We start from the raw sequence: 23915 nt of genomic DNA on the forward strand, positions 1-23915 counted from the left end.
AATAGTCCAGCCTAGAGGTCATGAATGCATGAACTAGCTTTTCTGCATCAGAAACAGGTAGCATGTTCCGAAGCTTGGCAATGTTTCTAAGATGAAAGAATGCTGTTTTTGTAACATGGGAAATATGATTTTCAAAGGACAAGTTGCTGTCTAATATAACACCCAGATTTTTGACTTTAGAGGACGAAACAGTACATTCGTCTGTCACGGAACAGCGAGGGGAGTGCCATGAAAAAGACGAAGTCAGGGTCCAAGTGCAGGTAAGGCTCTCTTTAATAATGAAACAAAAACGCCAACACGGCAAAAAACAAAGCAGAAAAGGAATGGAATACGAGACGGCAACACAGTGCATGTATCCCAGACCAGCGCAAACACTACAATAATACCAAGCGTATACACAAAATAACAATTAATGCAACCAGGCAGAGTGGTGGGAGAGGGGAGACTATATAGTTTGTGGCAATGGGGAACACCTGCGGGTGTAATGCTGAGTGTCAGGTGAATGATGCGGCAGGTGTGTGTGGTTTGTGACAGCTGTGTGTAATGTGACAGGTGTGTGTAGTTTATAGGAGTGGAGTCCGGGAGGAAGGGAGATGGTGACCTCTGGTGAAGAAGGGAAGAACTGCCGGGCCCGGACTCATGACACAGTCTAGTTGCAAATTGTAATCCAAGAGATTCTGTGTACTGTTTTTTGGTCCAATAAGTAATATCTCTGTCTTATCTAATTTTAATAGGATGATAGTATTGGTCATCCAATCTTTTACATGTTTTACACAATCTATTAGCTTAGATAGTTGAGAAGTTTCATCTGGTCTTGTTGAGATATATAGTTGAGTATCATCAGCATAACAATGAAAACTAATCCCGTATTTTCCAATAATATTACCAAGGGGCAACATGCATATTGAAAATAGCAGAGGACCTAGGACAGATCCTTGTGGTACTCCATACGTTACTGGTGATAATTGAGATGACTCCCCATTTAAATGAACAAAGTGGTAGCGATCGGACAGGTAGGATCTAAATTAAAGCCTGCCCTTGAATACCAGTATAGTTTTGTAATCGATCTATGAGTGTGTCATGGTCTATAGTGTCGAACGCAGCACTAAGATCAAGTGATACTAGCAATGAGATGCAGCCTTGGTCTGAAGAAAGAAGCAAGTCATTTGTAATTTTAACAAGTGCAGTTTCTGTGCTATGGTGAGGCCTGAAACCTGACTGAAATTCTTCATAGAGATCATTTTTTTGCAAGTAGGAACACAATTGAGCAGACACAACTTTTTCTAAAATTTTAGACAAACGGAAGATTTGAAATGGGTCTGTAATTTGACAATTCATTAGAATCTAGTTGTGGTTTCTTAATAAGAGGCTTAATAACCGCCAGCTTGAATGGTTTTGGGACGTGACCTAAAGATAACGATGAGTTAATAATATTGAGAAGTGGTTCTTCTGCTACAGGTAACGACTCTTTCAATAGTTTAGTGGGTACAGGATCTAATAAACACGTTGTTGGTTTAGATGCACTGATAAGTTTATTTAGCTCTTCCTGTCCTATAGTTGTAAAGCACTGCAGTTTTTCTTTGGGTGTGATGAATGAAGCTGAAATACTAGACGCAGTAGAATCTACATTTGATATTGTATTTCTGATGTTATCTATTTTATCAGTAAAGAAATTCATAAAGTCATTACTATTAAACTGTGAGGGACTATTTAGATCGGGTGGTGTGTGTTTATTTGTTAATCTAGCCACTGTGCTAAATAAGAACCTTGGATTGTTTTGGTTATTATCTATGAGTTTGCGGATATGCTCTACCCTGGCAGCTTTTAGAGCCTGTCTATAGCTGGACATACTGTTTTTCCACGCAATTCTAAAAACTTCTAAGTTAGTTTTTCTCCATTTGCACTAAAGATTACGAGTTTCTTTCTTGAGAGAATGGGTATAACTGTTGTACTCTGGCGCAGTACATTTTTCTCTTACCTTTTTCAATTTGAGGGGGGTAACAGCTTCTAATGTATTAGAGAAGATAGTGCATGTTGCTAGTCATTTCGTCTAGTTCATGTGTATTTATGGGTACACAGAGCAGTTGAGATAAATCAGGCAGGTTATTTGTGAATCTGTCTTTGGTGGCTGGAACAATAGTTCTGCCCGGACGATAATGCGGAGCCATATAATTAATATCAGTAATACGAAGCATGCACTATACAAGGAAATGATCAGTAACATCATCACTTTGAGGTACGATATCTATATCGGTAAGATCAATTCCATGCAATATAATTAAATCTAGCGTACGATTAAAATGATGAGTAGGCCCGGTGACGTTTTGCTTGACTCCAAAAGAGTTTATTAGGTCAGTAAACGCAGGTCCTAATGCCTTTGGTGTGAGAGACCCGGGTTCGAATCCACTGTGAGACACCAATGTGTCCCTGAGCAAGACACTTAACCCCTAGTTGCTCCAGAGGCGTGCGACCTCTGACATATATAGCAATTGTAAGTCGCTTTGGATAAAAGCGTCAGCTAAATGAATAAATGTAAATGAATGTTAAAATCTCCGACAATTAGCACTTTATCAACATTTACCAATAGATCTGAGAGGAAATCTGCAAATTCTTTTAGGAAATCTGTATATGGCCCTGGCGGTCTATACACAGTAGCCAGAGCAAGAGACAGGAGAGATTTCTTTTGCATATCTAACAGTGTAACATTAAGCAGAAGTATTTCGAATGAGTTAAACCTCCTGTATCCTGTTTCTGAGTAACATTGAGAATATCACTATATATTGTTGCAACACTGCCGCCACGACCAGTCTGTCGGGGCTCATGTTTATAACAGTAGCTTGGTGGAGTAGACTCATTTAGACCAAAATATTAATTTGGTTTAAGCCAGGTTTCAGTCAGGCAGAGTACATCAAAATTATTATATACATTTATGCATTTAGCAGACGCTTTAATCCAAAGCGACTTACATTGCATTCAAGTTACTGTTTTTACATTTTATCAGCTCTTGCTTTCCCTGGGAATCGAACCCATGACCTTAGCGTTGCTAGAGCCATGCTCTACTATTTGAGCTACAGGAAAGGAAATGATCACAGAATTATCTGTGATAATTTCATTTACAATAACTGCTTTGGGTGCGAGTGATCTAATGTTTAGGAGTTTTAGAATATAAAATTGTTTTTAAGATAGAAAATAGACGATAAAGAATCAACTTGATGGAGCTCAAACTCAAAACACGCAGTCACAAATCAGCGCATGCATGTAATGACATTTAAGATTCAAGTAATTTCTAATTGAATCTCACCTAATAAAACACAGCTCAGTAGTGAAGGCTATTGAACACGTGTAGTTCTTCTTCATACATTTGTTTTATATTTGCCTACCAAATCAAATCACTGTTTCACTTCTGGGGATTTGTGGATGTACTGTGTTCAAAAAGCAGAGAAAATCACAATTATTCAGTCACTGCACCAGAGACACAGGGGTCTGAAAGGGCTTGAATCTCAGAAAAAAAGCTCAGACAATTCTAGAGGTCAGAGGACTCACTGTATAACTACTTATTACACTTACATGTGTAATTTGTAAACAGTCTAGTTATAGTTTTCTTATTTAATCAACTTTAAAAGGGTCATCGGATGCCCATTTTACAAAAGTTGATATGATTCGTTGGGGTGTTAATGAAAAGTCTATAACATACTTTGGTTAAAATTTCTCAATGGTAGTGTAAAAAAATACCTTCTTTACCCTATCAAAATCAGCTCTATTTTCAGCACGTCGTTTTTTAGTCCATGTTGCTTTAAATGCTAGTGAGCTCTGCTGACTCCACCCCTCTTTTCTGTGGAGTGACGAGCAGACCATAGATATGTGTAGATCCCCTATAGAGTGGGGGAACTATGAAGTCACTTTGAAGGTGGATCGACTGTTAGCATGAAACTGGCTTTTGGAGTGACAAAGTGACATCATAGTTCCACCACTCTCTTCGACCGCTCCAGATACATTGACACATCAGCCATCTCGCATTCACCATAATAATCAATGACTATTCATAGATATGTACTGTAAAGAACTGCATAATTCTGACAGGGCTCTCAGAACAGCCTGATTTGAGAAAGGGGATTTAAAAAAAAAAAAAAAAACACTGGATGGATTTTTATCATTATATGATGGATGTGTACACACACTTCCAACACACATTTATGTTCAAACAACTTGTAAAGTGAATTTTGCATCCGATGACCCCTTTAAATCTGAAATGTGTGATTCACAATAAAGGTCTTTCTTTCTTTCTTTCTTTCTTTCTTTCTTTCTTTCTTTCTTTCTTTCTTTCTTTCTTTCTTTCTTTCTTTCTTTCTTTCTTTCTTCCTTCCTTCCTTCCTTCCTTCCTGTTTTAATCTTGCATGTTTGTAAGACTCCAGATGTTTGTGTGTGTGTTGTATTAGCTGTCTATTGCCATTGGCGCAGGGCACTATAGGATTGAAATACTCACTGACCTATGAAGAAACACTCCATGCAGCCAGGCACATGTGGAGAGGTATGAGTGTGTGTGTAACTGGCATGCTAATGTGTCAAGCTCTTACCACAATCCTGTGACCTGGTTTTAAAGAAGTCCTAGTGTGAGAGGAGGGGGGTTATGGATGGGATTCGTATGGTGTGTAAGACAGTTTTACTCACAGTCAGAGAGAGTTTCATTTGGTTCACAAGAACACACAAATCTCACTCTGTCCCCATTTTCATTTTTGAATTATGGTGAATCTCATGAACCATGTCAATATAACATCCAGGCTATATTTTACCCCTCTTTCTTTCTTTCTTTCTTTCTTTCTTTCTTTCTTTCTTTCTTTCTTTCTTTCTTTCTTTCTTTCTTTCTTTCTTTCTTTCTTTCTTTATTTCTTGCTTTCCGAATGAATGAATGAATGAATGAATGAAGGAAATGTGACCCAGCCATGATTTTATGAGAAATTAGAAAATTGGATATGTAGTGAAAATGTTTTTAATCAAAAAAAAAAAAAAAGTTGAGCCAACTTAAAATTTTGTGGCCACCAGCTTCAGCTGATTTTTTAATTCTCTCAACTTATTTTTGTAGGAGATTCTCAACTTTGTGTTGTATAAAACTCACAAATCTGCTGAAGATGGTTGCCTTAAAATTTTAAGTTGCTCAACTTTTTATTTTTTTTACAGTGTACACAAGACAGTGACTTAACAAAATAACCTGGACATATGACTCTTGTAAGTATGAAAAAACCTTACCAAAACATGCAAAAATTATGAATATGTGTGGTGTACATTGACACTAACATTAGATGGATTTAAGTTTGGTTTCTATTTTATACAGTTTTATACAGTACCTTAAACTGTCATTGCAAATGTGGACTCACATACAAAGACTGTGAGCAAGGAAAGGCTTCTCAAAAAAAAATCTTCTGCACTCTGAGAGACCAGCAATAACTAATGACAGAAGTGAGGAAACACAGCTGAACCTACAAACAACAGACAAAGAGAGATGGGGAACACAGAGCGCTCCAGCTGTGAGGCCCTGCATAAATGATAATGAACTCATAAAGCTCATCTGTGCTTGATAAGGAGATAAAGTGTTGTAATCTCACTCTAGCTAAACACCAGAGCAGAATTCTAACTGCCACTTTAATAACTGCATGTGTCTATGAGTGGGAGAAAGAGAGAATGAAAGACAGATAGTTGTTGAAAAGGAATTACATAAACCACATATAACCCAAATATACATGCTTGGATGAGAACACATGCAGTACAAACACACACACATACACACACACACACACACACACATGCATGGCCTTTATTCACAGGTTAGTGATGAAACATTGAGCATATACTGCAGATTGTGCGATGATGGGTTTGTCAGTGTTTTGATAGCAGACTAATATCAGCCTGAAGCATTCAGCAAACTCAATATAACCACCCAGCCATCTGACAGCCATTATACCCTCCATTACAAAACATTACAGCTTAATAATACATCTGCCCCTCACTGGGGCCTATGTGTGAGAGAGATGTGAGATGAGTAGAGAGTGAATATATAGAGTTAAGAGCATTTGTGAGTGAATGAATCAATGAGTGTATGCCTGTGTGTGTGAGTGTTAAATGTGTATTGATCAGTGTTTATAATTCCAGCAGCAATATTTATGCTTTAAATAGAATAATCAATTAGCTCACAGCATCAAGCAACAGTATTATAGTGTATAAATAAAACTACATGGTGTATAAATACATCTATGTAGACCTAAATACATAGTCACAATCATATTCTATCCTGTTCATTAAATCCCTGTGGTGTTCCTCAAGGTTCTGTGCTGGGACCAGTAGTTTTCCTGATTTCTGGGTAATCAGATCTGCTGACTCAGTTTATGGCATTTAGTCTCATTTGAAAAATATATTTGTACAACTTGCCTTTCCAGTGTTTATTCAGTTCTTACTAAATTAATGTATTACTGTTGATTTTATATTTCTTTCTTTCTTTCTTTCTTTCTTTCTTTCTTTCTTTCTTTCTTTCTTTCTTTCTTTCTTTCTTTCTTTCTTTTGTTTTAGGTCTACTTTTTTATGAAGAACTTTGTGCTATATTGCCTGAATATACATTCAGTGTAATGTGTTTTTTATCAGTGGTTATTGCTCAGTATTATTATGTTTTGTTCTAAATTCATTCTACGTATAAAATTTTAGAGAAAGTTACATTTTGAATACTCTATCAACTGCAAACATATAGCAATATCCTGGCGACCATGCACCTTAACGTTGTGAGGTATCAGTGAGCTTCAGTTCAGTAATTCCTGAATTATAAATACAGAAATTCAAGTATCAATCAAAGTTATATTAGCAAATAGATATAGGCAAGTTTTCGAAACATGAACACCTATGAAGCCACACTGAAGATGCTTCTGCCTGTTTGCTGATTGAGGTGCTTGCGTGTTTAAAGAGAGCTAAGGGCGTCTGTAATCTCTCGCCAGGATGTTCTCTCTTCTACTGTTCAAACATAACAGCAAATCACAGAGGACAAAAGCACTTTCTGGATTCTTAAAAACTAGTTCCTTTGATCTCTCATATATCTGTGATTTATTCCACTTTAATTGTTAATTTAAAAACATGCAGAAAGAGCAGCATTAAAATTAGAATTAACAAGGGAATTGTTTATATCTCCTCTGATCTGAAGATTAGAGATTGAAATAGTCACCTGCAGGTTTCTTGGTGGAGTACTATGATTAAATCCCCTGTGCTTTCCATTCTGTTATGAAGGATAACATTGTTAATTCTTGTGTGTGTCTCTAGGTTAATAGGGTGGGGGTTAAAAACAAAACTAGAACACTCCAGAAACACATCTAGACACATGGCCTCGTTCCCTTATATGTGGTTTTGGAAATGAAAGAGTGTATACAGATTCTTCCTGCAGAATAATTAAGCTAAAGAGAAATGATCAGACCACTGGGGGGAAAATAACCTTCAAAGTAAAACAGGGGAAGAATAATTGTAATCGCTTCATGGTGTTGTTTTGTATTTAGCAAAATTAACAAAGTGATATTCTTTAAGCATGTGTGTATCACTGTTTGTCAGACCCTTAGATCACTTTGCGGAAAGTTGCTGTTCTCTCTCATCTGCCTGTTCTCAAACACAACTTAACAAAATAATCATAGCTTACATCAGATTGTATATGACCAAAGTCAGTGTTTAAAACACATGAATGCTTCTGCATTATGCAGATTTAGATTAGTATTATTCCATTTAGTGCCTGTGATGATCTACAAACCAGATCAATCCAATAAGTTAATTACATTGTAATAAGTAATTATAGCATATCTATTAGCATGCTATAACAAACATTAGTTTGTTTATTATTCACAACTGTATGGACTACTGAGATGGTTATTTGTGTTTATCAGAGGAGAGGAGCTTGAAACATGTAATCTCTCCTCTTGCCCTCAGAAAAACCCTTTCACAATGTTCCCCAATGTCTCAACGTTGACTAACATTTTGAATCACAGCCATTACCAGACAATTTGCATGACATACAATTATGTAGTCTGTGCTGGGGTGAAAATCCAATCAAGATGGACAATATATCAAGTTGTCTGACAAACATCAAAGGCATATCATGACATAGAGAGGGAGAGACAGAAACAATTTATAGAATAACGTGTTAATTTTTCACAGCTTGCTTTTGTTATTTTACGGTTTACTTTTTTTTCCTTACTTCTGTGACACTAATCCTTTCCATGATGCTGTCTGCAACACTATGAGGTCAAGTGTAATCAATCAGATTTGTAGCATTAAAGGAATAGTTCAGCCAAAAAGGAAAATTCTCCAATCAGTTGCTTAACTCCATGTCATTCCAAACCTGAAATTCTTTCTTCTGAGGAACACAAAATAATATATTTTGTAGAATGTTGGTGACCAAGCAGTCTTTGTGCCCAGTGACTTCCACTGTATGAATCAAAATATACAGTAAAAAATGTTCCAGAGAAGAAAGTCCTAGTGTTTTGTTATGATATGAGGATGAGTAAATTATGACTTTTTTATTTATTTATTTATTATGTGAACTATCCCTTTAGTGACCATTTTTCAAACAGTTTTCCAGAGCACATTTATTAGAGATGGTCCTGCCCAACACATATGGAACTGATTGAGCCAATATCGACAGAGCCGTAGAGTTTACTATCAAGGGTAGTATGTAAAACTTACTTATAATTGTCTCTACATATTAAGATGGAACACAAGAAAGTATTTTAACAGTAAAAACTAGACTCATCACCTTGAAGTCTTGGAGTGATGTGTAAAATCTGGAGAGAGAGAAGCGTGTGATTTGACCGTGGGTGTTCTTGACCCAGCTGTCAGTCAAAGCGCTTCCAGGCAGAGGAGCTCTTCCTGGGCACAGAGGGGCCACTGGCAGCTGCAGCTGGTGTTTTCGGTGTCGTGGGCACTGCTGCGCTCCCCCTAGTCCCTCGAGTGCATTCCTCACGGCCTCTCTTGTTTTTAGTGCGTAGTGATTTCCATTTCTCGGTACTCCTCTGTCAGAGTGACTCACTACTGCCCACGTTAAGCCGCGAAACATGCCGCTAATTACACACTGCAAACAGGAATAAGCTTCGTTGTCAGAATCTGAGGCTGTTTAAATGTTAGACAGCTTCACCATCTGTAGAGCATTCCAAAAATGTTTACTGCGGAAGTAAATCATTTACTGTGGGTTTTGACTGTTCCTTTATTCTCTTTTGGAGAAAAATAAGAGCAGACCACAAAAAGTCCTGAATAAATCCTAGTCACACTAGCAGATTTGGCAGATGCTTTTATCCAAAGCGACTTCAAGATATGTATTTTATCAGTTCATGCTATCCTTGGGAATTGAACCCATGACCTTCTTGTTGCTTTTAGCTCCATACTTTAATAGTTTTTATTGGGAGGGAGACTAAATTCACAATTAATGAGTTTTGATTTTGGTTAAGCAAAAAGTACAATACTCTGATAAGCATGAAAATTTAAGCTAAAATTTTATTTTGGCCTTGCCGGACCAGCACAATATCATAACAATTCGTAACTATTTTACGTTTTGCAAATTGGTGTCAAATTTGTATGAATTCGTACAATCTCATTCCTAGGATTGTTTTCGTATGATCTGCTTACACAAATTTAATGATTATGTTTAGCGTTGGGGTTACGAGTGGATATTCATGTTTTGTGTTGTTTTATTTATTTATTTGATAAAAAAATATTATTTTTCATATGAAAGCTGTACCTTGTAAAATAGTTGTGTTTTCCCGTGAGATCTGATCGGTCCAACTGGAAACAAAATCATGCTTGAACTAATCACTCAAGTTTGTGGCTTCAAATCTTAAAATTCATTAATTAATTAATTAATTTTATGCTTAGGATACGCCTTTATCATTGCACATTATCATTGTTTGGACAGTTAAAACATTCTTCAAGATATCTTCTTTTATGCTTCACAGAAGAACGAAAGTCAGGCAGTTCAGGTTTGAAATGACATTAAGATGAGTAACTGATGTCTGAATTTTAATTTCTGGGCAAACTATCCTTGTATTTTCCATAACTATCCCTATAATTTTATTCTGCATTTTATTAGTATTACTATTGCACATAATGCAATAATGAATAGGAAGCAATAGGAATGCAGTTTACTAGATTTTAGCATATATCTGTGTTTCTCTTCCTGTCTGTGTGCCCAGGGGTCATTTCCTTTTCCCTCTATGTGTAAGAGAACTGTTGTGTGTGTGTGTCATATGTTCCTGCTTGTGCCCTTATTTGGTTTGTTTCCTGTCCTTGTCATGTCATTAGTAGTTTATTCGTGTCTAGCCGTGTTCGTTAAGTTACCTGTGTATTTATAGTCCTGTCTGTGTTGTGCCATTTTGTCTGGTCTACTCGTTACTCCCCGGTGTTCCTGTCAGTGTCTGCCTTGTCTTGCCCTGCCTGATGTCAAGTAAAGTATTATTTGAGTTTACATCCTCGTTTCCGTGTTTCCTGTGTCCTCCCTCGTGTGTGCACCGTGACAGAAGACCAGACCAGTACAGTAAGCGTCGTCCCTTCACCGCGTTTTGTTTTGTCCAGTTTTCTAGTGTTTTTTTGTTCCTGTGTTTGGTGTCATGATCGCCGCTGAGTCAAGCCCGCCGGATCGCCGCTGAGTCAAGCCCGCCGGATCGCCGCTGAGTCAAGCCCGCCGGATCGCCGCTGAGTCAAGCCCGCCGGATCGCCGCTGACTCAATGCCCGCCGGATCGCCGCTGACTCAATGCCCGCCGGATCGCCGCTGACTCAATGCCCGCCGGATCGCCGCTGACTCAATGCCCGCCGGATCGCCGCTGACTCAATGCTCGCCGTGCGCGGGGCATCACGCCGCCGTCCGCGGCTCAAGGACCCCGCCGTTCGCGGGAGATCACGCCGCCGTCCGCGGCTCAAGGACCCCGCCGTTCGCGGGAGATCACGCCGCCGTCCGCGGCTCAAGGACCCCGCCGTTCGCGGGGTATCACGCCGCCGTCCGCGGCTCACCGTCCCCGCTGTTCGCGGGAGATCACGCCGCCGTACGCGGCTCACCTAGCCCACTGTTTCGCGGGGAAGGCCAACTCTCCGTCCGAGGTCACTCGGCCCGACACCGGTTGGGGCTGCCTCCAGCCCACCGGTCCCTGCCGTTGAGATGGTCAGCCGGCTGCCGCCGTGATGACCAGTGACCGAGGTCTTTTTAACTTGTGTCTAGCCCCGGAGGGTTCCTGATACCCCCACACCCCCAGGGAAATTTTTGGGGGGGGTAGTAGGGTTCCGGCTGTAGGGGCCGGGCCGAGAGGGGTCCGAGGCCAAGGCTCCGTAGACCATCTGCCTTGGCCTTCAGTGCTCCCTGCACCGCCATGGTCACCTGAGCCCCTGGCTCCACCATGGCCTCCTGGGCTCTCCTGGGTCTCCGCTGGTCTCGTCCAGCTCTCCTGGGTCTCCGCTGGTCTCGTCCAGCTCCGCTGTGTCTCCGCTGGTCTCGTCCAGCTCTCCTGTGTCTCCACTGGTCTCGTCCAGCTCTCCGTCTGTCTGTTCCGCTCTGGAGGTCCCTGTCCTGTGTTCCGGTCCGTGTCTGTCCTGAGAGGCCTCCAGAGCGCCCACCCCCCCTCCCCGATGGAACTGTTAAGGCTCGGGACGAGCCTTTCGGGAGGGGGGAGTAATGTAAGAGAACTGTTGTGTGTGTGTGTCATATGTTCCTGCTTGTGCCCTTATTTGGTTTGTTTCCTGTCCTTGTCATGTCATTAGTAGTTTATTCGTGTCTAGCCGTGTTCGTTAAGTTACCTGTGTATTTATAGTCCTGTCTGTGTTGTGCCATTTTGTCTGGTCTACTCGTTACTCCCCGGTGTTCCTGTCAGTGTCTGCCTTGTCTTGCCCTGCCTGATGTCAAGTAAAGTATTATTTGAGTTTACATCCTCGTTCCTGTGTCCTCCCTCGTGTGTGCACCGTGACACTATGCTTCAGTGTTAAATTTAAATGTCATAATAACATAATCTCTCTGTCTGGGCTGGTCACGCACACTGGTGGCCTGTCAGAATATTCTCCTGATAGATCAGTGCTGAGACTGTGATCGCTTGACATGAAGGTTCAGTCGGAGCGGGTCACCTTAGCGACAGAAAATTAAAGGACTTACGCTTGATTTTGCCTGTTTACCTGCCATATACACTCTTAAAAATAAAGGTGCTTCAAGCAATGCCATAGAAGAACCATTTGTGGTTCCACAAAGAACTATTCAGTCAAAGGTTCTTTAAAGAACCATCTCCTCCTTACCTTTTTATAATCTGAAGAACCTTCTTTCACCACAAAGAACCTTTTGTGAAACAGAAAGGTTCTTCAGATGTTAAAGGTTCTTTATTGAACCATTTAGACAAAAAGGTTCTTCTATGGCATCGTGAAGCACCTTTATTTTTAAGAAACAGAGCACAAGAGTTACGTAAGATACTTTAAAGTTTACCAACAACTCAGAGTTTTAAAATTAAACTACTGTATGGTCAAGCTAGTCTTTTGCTACTTGAAAAACTATTCTGAAGATGTTTAATAGTGCAAAAAGGTTGATAATTTAAATGGGCTAAAACATATTAATTTGTTACTAATCAAATAAGTTTCAGACTTACAATGGTATCCTATATAGGGCAACTTCGATCAGCTAGTTTTAAATGTGAAATGTGTAGATTTTTCAATGAAATTATGAATTAAAAAATGGCAATTCATAACAAAATGATCCAATCACTGCCATAAGTTTTACATAATTTTTCCCTCTCTTTCTCTTTCATTAGAAATATGCCTAGATCAAATAATTCCCATGCACACACTTTATTAAACTTTTATTGATTTCAAATTACACTACACAGCTAACACACAATAACACACATATTTCCAATTATATGTTAATCAGCTGTATTATGGCAGCAGTCAGAGATGCTGTCCCACAACGACCAATAAAATGATAATTACTAATGAAACCTGGAGATGATAACAAGGCTGAATCTGTTGTCTGCAGCATAGCACTCTTTTGAGAGAAGCTGCATAAGCAAACATGAACTCCAAAGTCACGTCTGCTTTCTTTGAATGTTTTGTCTTTCTCCTTAACTGCAAATCTCTCTTCCAGGCTTTCTCTGGTTTTCATAAATCCAGTTTCCCAATCAAACTCAAAGTGTTCAAGGAGTAAAAGTCAATGCAGGGGTTGCTTTAATTAGGTAAAGCAGGTTTGAGATAAATGCGGGGTTATTTTTCGTGGGCTGGAGTGCTGGTCGATATCTCAGGCTGTTAATTAGACCTGCTCAGGGGCTGCCATAGATTGCAGGAAACAGCATTTCCACAAATAGGTGCAATTCGCTGAGCTTTAAATGATTTTAGGTCTGTTTAGTTGCCTTAGTTTGTTCTACCAGAGTCTGAGCTCTAAACACCAGCTTTAAGAGAAACTAATAGTATATAACAGATAAAATATTCTCAGTGCCACTTAATCTTTTAGAAGCGTTTCATTTTCAAATCAGAACGAGTTACACATGTAGAGGGCTGTAATTTAACAGTCAGCAAGTGACCTGGTGCTTCATTTATGATGGTGTTACCAGGTAACACCCAACCAAATCACCATCTGATTCGTTTTAATGTTAGCTTATATGCAAAGGTTAACAGGGGCTGTTTATTGGATATTCAGGACTTGAGAAGGTTTGGATAACATTTTGGAATATGATACACTTTAAAACAAATGCTGAAACGTTACAGCTGTGATGATTTTTTTTTCATGAAATAAATTTCTCAATGTTATGGAGTTACAGTAAAACAAAAAGGTCCATTAACTATAGTTTCCACTGCAAACATAGAACGCTCAAGTACAAACAAAATTATTATTATTATTATCATTTGTTATTTGACATGGACTTTCTGCAGTCAAATGGACATTGAGCATTGATGACAGGTTTTCTTAAGTTTGTTTAGAAGTCAGCAGGGTGTTACAATGAATGCTTCTAAGAAAAAAATAGGGTAGACTGGTGCAGTCACACTTTGTACTCAAGTCAATTTCTCTGGGTAGGTTTATTTTTGAAAACTGGCTACTTTATAGTGACAAACCTAAAAAAAGTATACAGTCTTATACAAATATTCTAATATGAGACAGATTTGATTTTAAAACCAATATACAAAAACTTGTTATTTTGACCCCAAAAATAATAAAAAAGTTATTTTATTTAATTCAGTTTGTAAGATTCATGCCCTTGTGTCTTCATAAAAGAAAGTGAATTAAATGTCCATGTGTCTTAAAGTTTGCAAACAATTTTCTGAGTAACAAATAAAATGTATTTTCCCCCTGCTTTATAAAAAAAAATATATATATATCTAATATATATATATATATATATATATATATATATATATATATATATATATTGGACGGTAGGAAAATTTGATCATGAAATCAATAAACAGGTTTAGTTCTGTTGTGTTGTCTGCATAATGCCTCCAGTTTGTTGCAGAAGCTACAGCATATTGATAATGTCATAATAACACTGCAGTGAATGTTGTGATTTTATCTTACATAATGGTAAATGGCAAAAACATTTAAAGCTCAAAGACCCAGAAGCTCACCCCTAGCATTGCCCATGGCTATTGCCTACAATGCCCATGTGCTTAAGCAAACACAGGGGGTGGCCCGGGTGGTCAACGAAACCTGTTTTGATAGAAAAGATTTAAATATTCGGGAAACGTTTGTGTACATGTAAAATGCCCTCAACATGAAGCACCTTATGAAAATATTATAATGTGATAAATGTCTATATTAGTTATTTATTAGTTGCATAAAAAATTTATTACAATCCATCTGTCGATTTGGCGAGGCATGAACACTGTAGCAAATGTGCTAGAGACCTTTCTTTGTACTGCAGTAGAAGCACTCTTCCAGAAATCTGAAATAAAACACTGCTTTCAGGAACACTGAACATGTCAAAAGGAATACTAACCAAATTTAACAGGGATGTAATGACATATTGTTTTAATCCAGAATCACATGAATTTAGATTTTACAGAGTAATAAATGGACAATATCTATGCTCATATGGATTAAATTTGTTATGTTGCATTAGTAAAGGCAAACAGAATCTCATCAATGCAGGAGTCTATAATGCATGACACAAAGCTGTCACAATTGCTGTATAACATTTTAGTCCCACTTTATATTAGGTGGCCTTAACTACTATGTAATTGCATCAAGAAATAAGTACAATGTACCAAATGAGTCATTTTAATGTAAGTACATAGTAGTTAAGGCCACCTAATATAAAGTGGGACCAGCATTTTTATGATTTTAGACTCTGTGTGTATTTTAATATATTTGTTTTATAAAGATAGATTCTTATTGAATGTTCGGGCACCTTATATGTATATAATGGTTTAGTTCATGTTTCGCTATAAGCTGATTCTTCAGTGCGCAGAGTTCCTCTGAAACACTCAATCTCCCCTAGCTCCAGCTGTCTAGATCTTCTACAGGATTCATTTGACATCCCAGTAAAGGAATGATTTGCTACTGGATTTGAAGGACTGTAAATTCTTATGTTAAACATGACTTGGATGCATTTGTGAGAGTTAATGAGAGAAGCAGTGATAACTGATTTGTGAACGAGTTTTATTATATGGTGATATTGTTTAATTGAATAAGTTGGTTTTTTACACCTGAATGGTTTGTTCATTTGGAATGATCAAGCTCTTAAGCTGAATCAAAGAATAAGTATATTTGATATTTTAATGGTGTTTTGGGGTGCTTTTTTGAAGACTGACAACTTCAGTCCCCATTCACTGTAATGTCATATTTGAAAATAACGGACAGCACCATCTTCAGAATTTCAGCTTTTGTGTTTCATAAAAAAAATATTTTTAATTTATCTCTTACCAGTGAGTAAGTCAAATCACTCCAACGTACAGATGGAGTGGTGCATTTTGCCGTATATGCAGTGTATTTGTCATTTTCGTTGCCAGTAAAGAGTGTATGATCTAAGGAAGGAATCACAAAACACCTATGTTTTCATGAAGCTGGAGTCCAGGCCACTAAAAGATACATCTAATGCATTTAAAAACTCCCTGAGACTCCAAATCACCATATTTATCATTTACTATAAATCCATTAAATCCTCTAAAATTCCCTTGTGAATCCTGGGCCCTGACATGTGACATTTAGATCAGGTTATGCAAATGATATGAGTCCTCTCATCTGAATATGGAGTCCTGCTATGTCCTCTGTGAGAGACCAAGGACATGCTGATTGGAAGACTGAGTCTGAATATGCAAATTCCCAAATGCACTAGTCAACTTTAAAAGCAGAATATTTAAAAGTGGTCATGTGTTCCCTGACAGTCCATCAATACGATGAGTGTGTACAGATGTATATGGGGAGAGGAGCTTTGAAGGGTAAAATGGCTAAGTATGTTTTTCTTTCTTTCTTTCTTTCTTTCTTTCTTTCTTGTGTTTTATGATTTAAAGTTATATTCTAGAATCTATTTTTATACTGACATCAGCAGATCAAAGTGATGTGTTCCCTCTTAGGATCCCTTGAGGAAAACCAGTAGAGCCACAAGCCGCAACTAAAAAGCATCTCCGGAGAAAATCCCTCTGGAGATGGACACCTTCTGAGACAAACACCTAAAACTTGCTTTACTGTCAGCAGCGTCCTATATTCATGACTATTATTCAGGACACAGCCTTCTATTGGATGTGTAATGAATGCATTAGTTGAGTTTATTACAGTCCTTCAGAAATAATGATTGCATCTGACCCACATTATAAACACAAATGCAACAGCATACCTCTATGAGCCACATATTCCCTCATTTAAAATCAAACAACACATTATTCAGTAGGATAATTACTCTGATATTTTCAAACTTGAACAGACTTAATATTACCATACATCAAATGTGTTTAATGATTAAGCTGAATAATTACTGCATGGAGAGAGGCAAGCCATGAGTACATTACCCTGAGGACTGCAAGTCCTGCAAATACTGCAAATACTAAGCTGCAAATACTAAGCTTTGCATAGTATGTTATATGCCCGCTTTCATTTGATACAAACGCTGTAAGGAGTACACAAACATTACATCCTAAACATTTAGACATTTGAACAGTAGTTACGTTTCTATTACTTGTTCCCTATCAGTCAGTCACGTTCGACGTAACGTCAGTGTGACTGACTAATGGGAACTCGCTTGAGAGCCCAATCATCTTCGAGTGTTAACAAAACAAGCCAATGACAGTTGGCGTGCGTGTTTCGCCACGCGCACCCCGCCCCGCAGTGCGGGTATAAAAGGAGAGCGCGTACAAACGCACATCAGCTTTTCGCTTCGGAGCCGAGCCTTTCTGCGAATCTCCGAGAGTGTGCTACAAGACAGCATTGACGAGTGTTGGTGTTACGGCGCGTCAGCGGAGGTTGCGGTCCAGTGCTGCTGCTTCATCTCGGCGTGCTGCAGCTCTCATTCTGCGGTCGAGCTGCGACCTCTCCTGGACGCTTCAACACTTTTTCTGAAAGAGAATTTCTTTTCAAAAAAGAGCAAATTCTGAAAGAGCTCCACGAGCGACGGGCGTCTTTTTAAAGATGGCTTCCCGCTCATGTGTTTCTGGATGTGGCCGTTTCCTGGCTTCATCTGATGGTCACGATCGCTGTGTCTCGTGCTTGGGCTTTCAGCACGCTGAGGCAGCGCTCGTGGATGACTCATGTTCTCTGTGTGGGAACATGACCATCGCGATGCTGCGCTCCAGATACCTCCTCATCAAGCGGGGGGGTATCCCCCTTGCCATGCCCCGTTCTAGTTCCTCCGGTTCTCGGAGGGCTACTTCGGCTCATGGTCAGGGTGACTTGAGGATCACAGTGAGAGCTTCCCCATCGAGTGCGTCTCCGCGGGCTTCTCACTCCTCTAGCGCATCGCACCGTCTGGGGTTTCCGGACGAGCTTGTGGAGTCCTCGGACAGGGCGGGGCCCAGCATCTCGTTCGGAGCTCCAGCAGATGACAGGATGTCGGTCACTGCATCGGGGGATGAGCTAGTTTCTGGAGATGATGATTCGGCTGCGCTGCCTCCATCAGGAAGAGTGGCGTTGACCGAGTCAGATCCAGAACTGACTGCTATGCTTTCCCGGGCCGCTGAGAGCATCGGGCTGCACTGGAGGCCTCCTTCTTCTCCCGAACGCTCAAGGCTGGACAATTGGTTCCTGGGGGCGCAGGCCGATCGCAGGCAATCGCCTCCGGTTCCATTCTTCCCGGAAGTGCATGAGGAGGTGACTAGGTCTTGGAGGGCACCTTTTTCTGCCCGAAACAGACCTAGTGCCTCCTCCGTCCTCACCACCCTCGACGGTGGGGCGGCCCAAGGGTATGTGGAGATCTCCCCAGTTGAGCGCGCCATTGCAATGCAGCTCTGCCCGCAGGGCGCTGCCGCCTGGAGGGGTAATCCACGCCTTCCGTCCAGGGCCTGTAAGTTCTCGTCCGCTCTGACGGCCAAGGCTTACAGTGCTGCTGGACAGGCCGCTTCCGCCCTGCACGCCATGGCCCTCCTGCAAGTCCACCAGGCCAAGGCGTTAAAGCAGTTGCACGAGGGTGGTGCTGACCCAGCCGGATTGCAGGAACTGCGCACAGCGACGGACCTCGCCCTACGGGCAACGAAAGTCACGGCGCGGGCCCTGGGTCAGACGATGTCCACGTTGGTGGTCCAGGAGCGCCACTTATGGCTGACCTTGGCGGATATGAGGGAGTCTGACAAACACCGTTTCTTAGACACCCCGATCTCCCAGGCTGGCCTATTCGGCGAAGCGGTGGAGGGCTTTGCCCAACAGTTCTCCGCCGCACAGCAGCAGACAGAGGCGTTTCGACACATCCTGCCCCGGCGGTCCGCTGCTGTCTCCACCCCACCGCCGGCTGCAGCCCCTCCGTCTGCTCGTCGCTGAGGGCGCCCTCCTGCGGCCTCCACCTCCGCTCCAGCTCGGCCCCAGCAGCAGCCTTCACAACGGCCGCAGCGTGGAGCTGGCCACAGGAAAGCGGCGCAGCCCGTCTCTGCCCCTGCCAAATCTGCAAAGCGCCAGGGCAAGCGGCGGCCCTGAGACGGGCGACCCGGAGTCTCTGGATCCTGCTCTTCAGGAGATGGTGACTGCACCACTCCTTCCCCCGGAGGAGGGCCGGGTGGAGAATCTTTTGTTCCCTTTTTATTCTGTTCCGCCACTGGCTCTCCAACCAGTGGTACCCAAAACCTCAAAAAAAGAGCAGTTTCCTTTTTCACGGGTCCCAAGAGGGCGAGGATGGCAGTGCACGAGACCCAGTCTCCACACTCCCGTCCCCCTCTCCTTTCGCCTATGAGCAGCAGGGTCCGGTCCGAGGACGCGATGCCTTCTCCCGCACCCCCGGCTCAGTCTTGGAGCCAGGTAAGTGTCGCACTGCGCACTCAGACCCCACTTCGGAACGCACTGCCTTCCGAGTCGGGCCCCTGTGCTCCACTTCGCTGCCCTGCCGCGGGTACGTCCGTGGCTCCCTTGGTCCCGCTTGTACGGTTTCTGGGGGCCTGGCTAGCGCTCCCCAGGCCGTCTCGCTGGCTCATGAGAACCATCAGACTTGGCTACGCGATTCAGTTCGCCCGGCGTCCCCCCAAGTTCAGGGGCGTTCGGTTCACCTCTGTGTTGAGCAAGCATGCCCCTCTCTTGCGTGCGGAAGTCGCGGTCCTGCTGGCGAAGGACGCGATAGAGCCGGTCCCTCCAGCCGAGATGAAGTCGGGGTTTTACAGCCCGTACTTCATTGTACCCAAGAAAGGCGGTGGGTTACGACCAATCTTGGACCTGCGCGTCCTGAACCGGGCACTTCACAAGCTCCCGTTCAGGATGTTGACGCAAAGACGCATTTTTCAATGCATCCGTCCGTTCGATTGGTTCGCAGCGATCGACCTGAAGGACGCGTACTTTCATGTCTCAATCCTGCCTCGACACAGACCGTTTCTCCGCTTTGCGTTCGAAGGACGAGCATATCAGTACAAAGTCCTCCCCTTCGGTCTATCCCTGTCGCCTCGTGTCTTCACCAAGGTCGTAGAGGCAGCCCTTGTTCCATTAAGGGAAGCAGGCATTCGCGTTCTCAACTACCTCGACGACTGGCTCATACTGGCCCAGTCTCGAGCATTGTTGTGCGATCACAGGGACACGGTGCTTGGCCACCTCAGCCGGTTGGGGCTTCGGGTCAACTGGGAAAAGAGCAAACTCTCCCCTGTGCAGAGGATCTCTTTTCTCGGTATGGAGTTGGACTCGGTCAACCTCACAGCACGTCTCTCAGTAGAGCGTGCTCAGTCGATGCTGAACTGCCTGGAGTCTTTCCAGCCCAAGACAGTGGCTCCACTGAAACAGTTTCAGAGGCTCCTGGGGCATATGGCATCCGCAGCCGCTGTCACGCCGCTCGGGTTGCTTCATATGAGACCGCTTCAGCATTGGCTTCACGACCGGGTCCCGAGATGGGCATGGAGACGCGGCACTTACCGGGTCTCAGTTACCCCGTCCTGCCATCAGACCTTCGGCCCGTGGTCGGATCTTGCTTTTCTTCGGGCAGGAGTTCCCCTAGTGCAAGTATCCAGGCACATTGTTGTCTCAACAGATGCCTCTGCCATGGGCTGGGGAGCCATGTGCAACGGGCGTGCAGCTGCAGGGCTCTGGACAGGGTCCCGGTTGCAGTGGCATGTCAATTGTCTCGAGTTGCTAGCAGTATGGCTTGCGCTGCGCCGCTTCAAAGGGCTGCTACACGACAAGCATGTACTGGTCCGTACAGACAACACTGCGACCGTTGCGTACATCAACCACCAGGGTGGTCTACGCTCCCGTCGCCTGTCGCAACTTGCTCGCCATCTTCTCCTTTGGAGTCAGAAGCATCTGAGGTCGCTTCGCGCCGTTCATATCCCTGGCGAGCTCAATCGTGCAGCCGACGAGCTCTCACGTCAGCCCGCCCTTCCGGGAGAATGGCGACTCCACCCCGAGGTAGTCCAGCTGATTTGGAGACGCTTCGGGGACGCTCAGGTAGACCTGTTTGCCTCCCCGGACACGTCCCACTGCCAAATGTTTTACTCCCTGTCCGAGGGTACCCTCGGCACGGACGCGCTGGCACACAGCTGGCCTCGGGGCCTACGCAAATATGCTTTTCCCCCAGTGAGCCTTCTCGCGCAGACCCTGTGCAAAGTCAGGGAGGACGAGGAGCAGGTCCTCTTGGTGGCGCCGTACTGGCCCAGTCGGACTTGGTTCCCAGAACTCATGCTCCTCGCGACAGCCCCTCCTTGGCAAATTCCTCTGAGGAGGGATCTCCTTTCTCAGAGAGGGGGCACCCTCTGGCACCCGCGTCCAGACTTGTGGAATCTCCACGTATGGTCCTTGGACGGGACGCGGAGGTTCTAGGTGGGCTACCTCCATCGGTAGTAAACACCATCACTTCAGCTAGAGCCCCGTCTACAAGACACGCTTACAGGTTGAAGTGGAACCTGTTCATCGATTGGTGTTCTTCCCGCTGGGAAGACCCCGGGGATGCCCGATCGCGGTCGTGCTTTCTTTCCTGCAAGATGGGTTGGAGCGAAGGCTGTCTCCCTCCACCCTCAAAGTGTATGTCGCCGCTATTGCCGCACATCACGATGCAGTAGACGGTAAGTCTGTGGGGAAGCACGACTTGGTCGTCAGGTTCCTCAGAGGGGCGAGGAGGTTAAATCCTCCGCGCCCTCATCTGGTACCCTCTTGGGATCTCCCCTTTGTCCTGTTGGCCTTGAGGGCGGAGCCCTTTGAGCCTCTTCAGTTAGTAGAGCTTAAGTTTCTGTCATTGAAGACAGCGCTCCTCACTGCATTGGCCTCGGTCAAGAGGGTAGGGGACCTGCAGGCATTTTCAGTCGACGATTCGTGCCTAGAATTCGGGCCGGATGACTCTCACGTTGTCCTGAGACCCCGGCCTGGTTATGTGCCCAAAGTTCCCACCACACCCTTCAGGGATCAGGTGGTGAACTTGCAAGCGCTGCCCCGGGAGGAGGCAGACCCAGCCATTGCTCTGCTTTGTCCCATCCGCGCTTTGCGCACTTACGTGGACCGCACGCAGAGCTTCAGGACCTCAGACCAGCTCTTCGTCTGCTTCGGGGGACAGCAGAAGGGGAAGGCTGTCTCCAAACAAAGACTTGCCCACTGGATAGTCGAGGCTATAGTCGAGGCTATAGTCTTGGCCTATCAGGCCCGGCGCTTACCGTGCCCCCTCGGTGTGAGAGCACACTCTACAAGAGCCATTGCTTCCTCTTGGGCGTTGGCGCGGGGCGCCTCGATAGCAGACATTTGTAGAGCTGCCGGCTGGGTGGCACCTAACACGTTTGCGAGATTTTATAATCTCCGTGTAGAGCCCGTGTCCTCCCGTGTACTTGGCTCAGACGGCCAGTAACACTGGGACACTGCTCGGTGTCAATCCCGCTTGCTGCGCCATTCCCCTCTACGGACCGGATACGTGCGCTTTGTTGCTTCTCAGTTCAGTTCCCCATGGCGAACCCTGTTGAAGTTCCTCCCGCACCCTCAGCAGTCAGGCGTGGCGGAACGCCAGACGCCAGGTCCAGCACTCGTGTGTTTGCCCAAGGTCAGCCCTTGTGCTGGGCTAGGTGCCCGTGTGTAGTGATTCCCCTTCGGGTGATCCCACATGTGTATTCTTCCACGGTACGGTTCCCGTCACGGTGAGCCCGTGTCTTTCCCTGGCAGAGACCTTCTGCCGTCTCTGCTGTGTTGTTATCGCACCCCAGGCTGGCTGAGTCTACCTCAGAGACTTCCATATGTAGTACTGCCCTTGGTCAGTCCATATGTGTAATTTCCACGTGGTACCTCCTTACGCAGGATGTGGCTTCCGTAGCGTTCCCCTACTTGTGGTACGCTTTCCCAGTGTTATCCATACCCACTGTACGGAACAACAGTGGCTGTCATCTCTGCCTAAGCCCTGTCCTATCTTCCACCCCAACTGGTGTGGGGGGACTTGCCGGCTTCCGCAGGGCACTGGAGGGGGTCAGCAATAGTGGCGTTTTCCAAGGGATCCCATTAGTCAGTCACACTGACGTTACGTCGAACGTGACTGACTGATAGGGAACGTCTCGGTTACGTATGTAACTCTCGTTCCCTGAAGGAGGGAACGGAGACGTAACGTCCCGTCGCCATAGTTGCTGTACCACCGCTGTACGGCCGGGGCACACAGTCTCGGCTCCTCAGCGAAAAACTGATGTGCGTTTGCACGCGCTCTCCTTTTATACCCGCACTGCGGGGCGGGGAGCGCGTGGCGAAACACGCACGCCAACTGTCATTGGCTTGTTTTGTTAACACTCGAAGATGATTGGGCTCTCGAGCGAGTTCCCATTAGTCAGTCACACTGACGTTACGTCTCCGTTCCCTCCTTCAGGGAACGAGGGTTACATACGTAACCGAGACGTTCTCACTCATGCTTCTGTGATTTATATTGTGAAATGATGCAATGAATATCTAAATTAAATTAATATGACATGGGAGGATATGCATTACAGTGATTTACCATGGTTAAGCAGCACAAAGATGCAACTAGGACTAAGGATGCAAATAACAGTAAAAATAAATAAATAAAAATAATAAAATATTTTATAACAAAATAAATAAAATATTTTATAACAAAATATTGTCACAACCTAAAAATACAATTTATGTCATCATTCCAAAGTCAAATTTTCTTCAAGTAAAACTTATTTTATTTTAATTTGTTCTGTTTTTTAATATGTGGTGATTAAATCTGAATATATTGTAATAAATGCTTGATTTGTACTCTTAAATCGAACTCTGTATATACAGTAATGGCCAAAAATATCGGCACCCTTGGTAAATATGATCAAAGAAAGCTGTGAAAATTAATCTGCATTGTTAATCCTTATGATCTTTTATTTTAAAAAA

Source organism: Barbus barbus, assembly GCF_936440315.1.
Source record: "Barbus barbus genome assembly, chromosome: 22".
NCBI lineage: Eukaryota > Metazoa > Chordata > Actinopteri > Cypriniformes > Cyprinidae > Barbus > Barbus barbus.